We start from the raw sequence: 6,133 nt of genomic DNA, 5'->3' as shown, positions 1-6,133 counted from the left end.
TAAAAGCTATTGGCTGTCTCTGCTACAACACCAGCTGGTTCTTGCAGTTCTCTGTAGTTTTACACATTAAAAAAATCTTCCACTCCTGAAATCAGAAAAATCCCATTTCTCAAATCTACACTTTCTTTGTGGTAACTACAGAAAAAGCATGCCAAATATTTTCAAAAAGAGAGGAAAAGAATCATAAAAGTCATGCAGACTCTCTTATATAGTTCATAATTTCCTTTCTGGTTGTTCTGAACAAAAGAATAGAGTATTATATAAATTATGAAGAATCTTGTTACACAGAATGGTGAAAATATCTTTCTGTCTGAAATTTAGGTATTTAGGCTTTCGTTGGTACTGAACATGCTTGGGTCAGCGTCTAGAATTTTGTAAGTCTTCATAGACGGTGTTACAGCTAACCAGCTTTCATGAAAATAATCATTAAAAACTGCTTGGAGTAGGTGGCAATGCCTTAACTGTATGGGTGTTGTTTGGCCCAAGGACCTCTTCTATCCTTGCAAAGGAGAGTGCTAACGTGTACTCCACAAAATTTGAAAATTTAAAGGAAATGGACAAATTTCTGGATAGATATCAAACTGCCAAAATTAAATCAAGAACAGATATGGAATTTAAATAGACCTATAACATCTAAGCAAATAGAAACAGTTACCAAGGTCTCCCAAGCAAAAAAAGCCCAGGGCCAGATGGCTTCAGTGCAGAATTCTACCAGAAATTCAAAGAATAGCTTATACCAATTCTCCTCAAAGTATTCCATGCAATAGAAGCAGAAGGGTCTTTGCCAAACTCTTTTTATGAGCCTTCAATAACATTGATGCACAAGCCACACAAAGACACAACTAAGAAAGAGAACTCAGACCAATTTCCCTCATGAGCATTGATGCAAAAATACTCAATAAAATAAAATACTGGCAAATCGGATCCAAGAATACATGAGAAAACTCATCCACCATGATCAAGTAGGCTTCATTCCAGGGATGCAGGGATGGCTCAACATACGAAAATCCATCAATGTAATCCACCATATAAACAAGCTGAGTAACAAAAATCGCATTATCATCTCACTAGATGCTGAAAAAGTCTGACAAAATCCAACATCCATTCATGATAAAGGTCTTGGAGAGATCTGGGATAATAGGAACATATCTAAACATTATAAAAGCTATATGCATCAAACCAACAGCCAACATCAAACTGAATGGAGAGAAACACAAGGCAATTCCTCTAAAATCAGGAACAAGACAAGGCTGTCCCCTCTCCCCATACCTCTTCAATATTGTACATAAAATTCTAGCTAGAACAATAAGAAAACAAAAGGAGATCAAGGGGATGCAAATTGGAAAGGAAGAGGTAAAACTTTCACTATTTGCAGATGATATGATAGTTTATATAAGTTACCCAAAAAAACTCTACCAGGGAACTCTTACAGCTGATAAATACCTTCAGCAAAATGGTAGGGTACAAGATCAACTCAAGAAAATCAGTAGCCCTACTGTATACAGATGATAAGAGGGCTGAGAAAGAAATCAGCGAAACATCACCTTTTACAGTTGCCACACACAACATAAAATACCTTGGGGTAATGCTAACCAAACAAGTGAAAGACCTGTATAGCAATAACTTTGAGTCTTTAAAGAAAGAAATTAAAGAAGACACCAGAAGGTGGAAAAAATCTCCCATGCTCTTGGATAGGTAGGATAAAGTAGTAAAAATGGCAATCCTCCCCAAAGCAATCTACAGACTCAATGCAATCCCCATCAAAATCCCAGCACAATTCTTCACAGACCTTGAAAGTACAATTCTCAACTTTATATAGAAAAACAAAAAACCCAAGGCTAGCCAAGACAACCCTGTTCAACAAAGCAACGTCTGGACGCATCACTATTCCTGACTTCAAGCTCTATTATAGAGCTATAGTCCTGAGAAAAGCTTGGTATTGGCACAAAAATAGGTAGACCAATGGAACTGAATTGAACACCCTGAGATTGATCCACAAACTTATGAACACCTGATTTTCAATAAAGAAGCTAAAATTATACAATGGAAAAAAGATAGCATCTTCAAAAAATGGTGCTGGCATAACTGGATATTGGCATGTCGAAGACTGCAGATAGATACATGTCTATCGCCATGCACAAAACTTAAGTCCAGATGGATCAAAGACCTTAACATTAATCCAGCCACACTGAGCCTGTTAGAAGAGAAATTGGTACAGGAGACTGCTTCCTGAACATAATACCAGTAGCACAAACACTGAGATCGATAATGAATAAATGGGACCTCCTGAAACTGAGTAGCTTCTGTAAGGCAAAGGACACAGCCAGCAAGACAAAAAGGCAACCCACATCTGACAGATGGCTGATCTCCAAAATTTACAAAGAACTCAAGATGCAAGTTTGCAAAATACCAAAGGATCCAATTAAAAGGTGGGGGACTGAACTAAATAGAGAATTCTCAATAGAAGAATCTAAAATGGCTGAGACACACTTAAGAACGTGATCAACATCCTTAGCCATCTGGGAAATGCAAATCAAAACAACCCTAAGATATCTTACTCCTGTCAGAATGGCTAAAATAAAAAAAAACACCACTGACAGTTTATGCTGGAAGGATGTGGAGAGGGGAACACTCTGCATTGCTGGTGGGAATGCAAACTTGTACAACCACTTTGGAAATAAGTATTGAGATTCCTCAGGAAAATGGAAATCAGTCTACCACAAGACCCAGCAATTGCACTCTTACGCATATACTCAAAAGATGCCCATTCATATAACAAGGATGTCTGTTCCACTATGTTCATAGCAGTATTATTTGTAATAGCTAGATCCTGGAATCAACCTAGATGTTCCACAACTGAAGAGTGGATAGAGAAAATGTGGTATATTTACACAATGGAGTACTACTCAGCAGAAAAAAATGGAATCTTGAGTGAAGTAACCCAGTCACAAAAAGACAAACATGGTATGTACTCACTCATATATGGATTTTAGACATGGATCAGTGGAGTGTCAGCATATAATCCCAGTGCCAGTGAGTCTGGGAAACAGGGTGGTTCCCAAGAGATATACATGATACCCCAGAGAAGTGGAATGAGGCAAGCTCTCCTGAGCAGATTGGGAATATTGGGGGGAGGGGAGAGGGAACCAGGAAAAAGAGATGGGGATAAAAGGAGGGGAGAAGAAGACATAGGGGAGCAGGAAGGTTGACTCGGGCTAAGAATAGAGGAGACCAGGATGAGAGATACCATAATACATGGAGTCATTATAGGTTTGAGGAGAGAGCTGACACTAGTGAGATTTCCAGAGATGTACAAGGATAATACCAATTGGCAAACAAAGTAGAGAGACTACATTAATAGCGCCTTCCTAATGATAAGATTGATGACTACCTTATAGTCATCCTAGAACCTTCATCTGGTGACTGATGGAAGCATAGACAGATATCCACAGCTAAACTCTGAACTGAACCCCTGGAGCCCAGTGACAGAGATGGAGAAGTGATGAGCAAAGGGGTCAAGACCTTGCTGGTGAACCATAAAGACAGCTGACTGGACAAGGGAAAGCTCTTGAACCCCAGATTGATGGCTGAGAGACCATCAGGGGATTGACCCAGACTCCACGAATATAGTGTCAGTAAGGAAGCCTCAGAAATCACTGGGGCCTTGGGTAGTAGATCACTGTTCACCATGGTGTATGAATGATCTTTGGGAGCCCATTCCAAATAGAGGGATGCTCTCTCAGCCTGGACACATGGGGAAGGGCCTAGGTCCTCCCCTGGATGAAATGACAGACTTTGGAGATCCCCCTAAGGAGGGCCTCACCCTCCTTGGGGAATGATGTGGAGATTGGGCTGAGGGTTGGGGGGGCTGGTGGAGGGACGAAGGAGGAGGGGTGGGAGAGGGAGCTGGGATCGACATGTGAAGCACGCATGTTTCTAATTTAAATAAAACATATATTGAGAAAAAGCCCTCTTATGAGCAACAGTGGCAATTCTCTTTCCTTCCCACATTTGAGCTTTAGCTTGGGCTACACCATGTGGACGGAGAATGGTCTTGGCAGAAGACTGGAAGCAAGACTTGTTGGTTTCATTTGTCTCACTCAGGATCAGTGTGCAACTCAGAATGTGTTCTACCATGTTCCTGGAGTAATGTGCCGGAACCAACCCAGTGGCATCAGACACATCTTAAGCCTTGGCTGTGTTCTTTTCTCACTGGCTAAAGAAGTCGTTTGACCTAGCCATAAACGAGACGCTGGAAGGCAAACTCCCCATCTTAGAGGAGGAATTGCAGGGTTACACTGCAAAGAGTAGTAAGGGAAGGTGAGAGTATCACCCCTGGGTGAAAAGCTACAGACAGTTAATGGTCACCCCTTCAGCCCCTGTAGTTCTTATATATCTCATCTAATTTCCATAACTCTCAGACACGGTGTGATGATTTTTTGTCTTTGACTCTAACTTGCCGTTCTGCTGCCTCTCCTCTCCTGCTTCTCTGAATATCAAAATTCCTTTAAAAAGCCCTCCCATAGTTTTGTTCATTTTTTTCTCTCAGTATGTTGAAAAAATACATTAAAACCAGTATTTTATTCTCATTTCTCCACTGTAAATACCTTCCTCATGGACATCCCAGAGCCCCAGCTGGCCCAAACTGATATTAGTTACTTGTTTCATTTAATCCAGTCTCTGCAGTACTGCCTCTGCATCTGTCTGTGGAACACCAGGCTGTCAAGCTTCCCTTTTAGTCTCTTAGTTGCTGCTTCTCATTTGGACCGTCTGACTTCTCGGTTTTCTAATCTCTTGGCTTATTAGCTGACTCATTGGATCTACTGTCATTAAATAAAGACTGAGTGTGAACATTTTCTGAACATGCTTCCCAGGTGGAGTTATTCTTGTGTCTTTTAGATCTTGTGTGTTTTAGAACTGTCCTTGTCTGTTTTGAAGTTAAATAAATGATTCAACTGACATTCGTAAGATAGAGCTACAGCTCCCTCCCCGCCCTGCCCCAACCCCAGTTTATATATGTGTTCCTCACAGCTAATGATTAGGAAACATCCTCATGGTTAGATGCCCCACTCAACGTGTCTCAGACCAGTTTCATCACTCCGTCTGGATTGCTAGCACCTTTGCCAGACTGTTTTCCTTTCTTAGGTTACTATAGCTTCTTTTTATCCCAGGTCTCAGCTAATTTTCTTGTTCTGTTAGCAGCAACTTACCATAGATCAATCAGAGAAAAATCATTTGAAAGTATTTACATGTTTATAGGGCCATGCCATCTCCTCCTTAAATCTTTCAGCAAATTGCAAACATTTTTCTGCAGCTCATGAATATTTCTTAGATGCTGCAATATAAGATGTAAATTGATCTAATTACTTTTTTATCTGCCAGACTCTTATTTATTTGGAGAAGACTCCATGCTGTGGCTTGCTTCTGGACAAAGTGTAAATTGGCCTAGATTAATTTAGGATACCATTATGGCCAGGAATATTTATCCTAGTGACTCGAGGAGCTTAAATAGGGCAGAAACTCAAGTAGTGTCTGTTCTGTTATTATTTCCAGGGCTTGCCTGATTTTGTCTTTAGGTTGATATTAAATAGGAAATATAATTTCAGAAATTTATAAACTCCTAAAGGAAGTAGTATATAAATAAAAGTCTATTTCAATGCACATGATACCATATACCATGAATATTATACATATTGTATACACAACATGCAGTATTTTATATATGTTTATCAAGAGAGGGTTTGTCTTGGAAGTCACTTTGTAGACCAAACTGGCCAAGAAATCATGGAGATCAGGCTGCCTCTGCCTCTCAAGTGTTGGGATTAAATCATGTGGCACCAAGCCTGCCTTCCTACAATATACTTTTGCCATTGTCATTCTCCTTCCAAAATTCCTCTCAGATCCAATTCCCTACCCATATTCTCTCTCCCTCTCTCTCTGTCTCTCTGTCTCTCTGTCTCTCTCTTTCTCCTCCACCCTTCTTTCAGCCCTTCAAACCCATGGAGTCCAGTTTGTGTTGACTGTCTACTCTTGGGTGTGGGGCACGCCCTGGAGAAGCCACACTACTTTTAAATTTTACATTTTGTGAACTTGGATAAATGTATGTATTTATAAATGCCAATTAAAATATCAA

The 6,133-nt window shown here is 40.2% G+C and overlaps 1 non-coding gene across 1 annotated transcript; it reads right to left on the bottom strand.

Annotated features, from left to right (window-relative positions):
* Positions 1-414: 414 nt before the first annotated feature.
* Positions 415-536, bottom strand: LOC121143388. Its single transcript, XR_005880591.1, has one exon. It is a non-coding gene; the product is annotated as a U6atac minor spliceosomal RNA (small nuclear RNA).
* Between the last annotated feature and the right edge of the window lie 5,597 nt (positions 537-6,133).

The sequence above is a fragment of the Mesocricetus auratus genome, unplaced genomic scaffold, assembly GCF_017639785.1.
Source record: "Mesocricetus auratus isolate SY011 unplaced genomic scaffold, BCM_Maur_2.0 Super-Scaffold_100011, whole genome shotgun sequence".
Lineage (NCBI taxonomy): Eukaryota > Metazoa > Chordata > Mammalia > Rodentia > Cricetidae > Mesocricetus > Mesocricetus auratus.
Note: the sequence above shows the minus strand (reverse complement) of the source record. Positions and strands in the feature narration are given on the sequence as shown.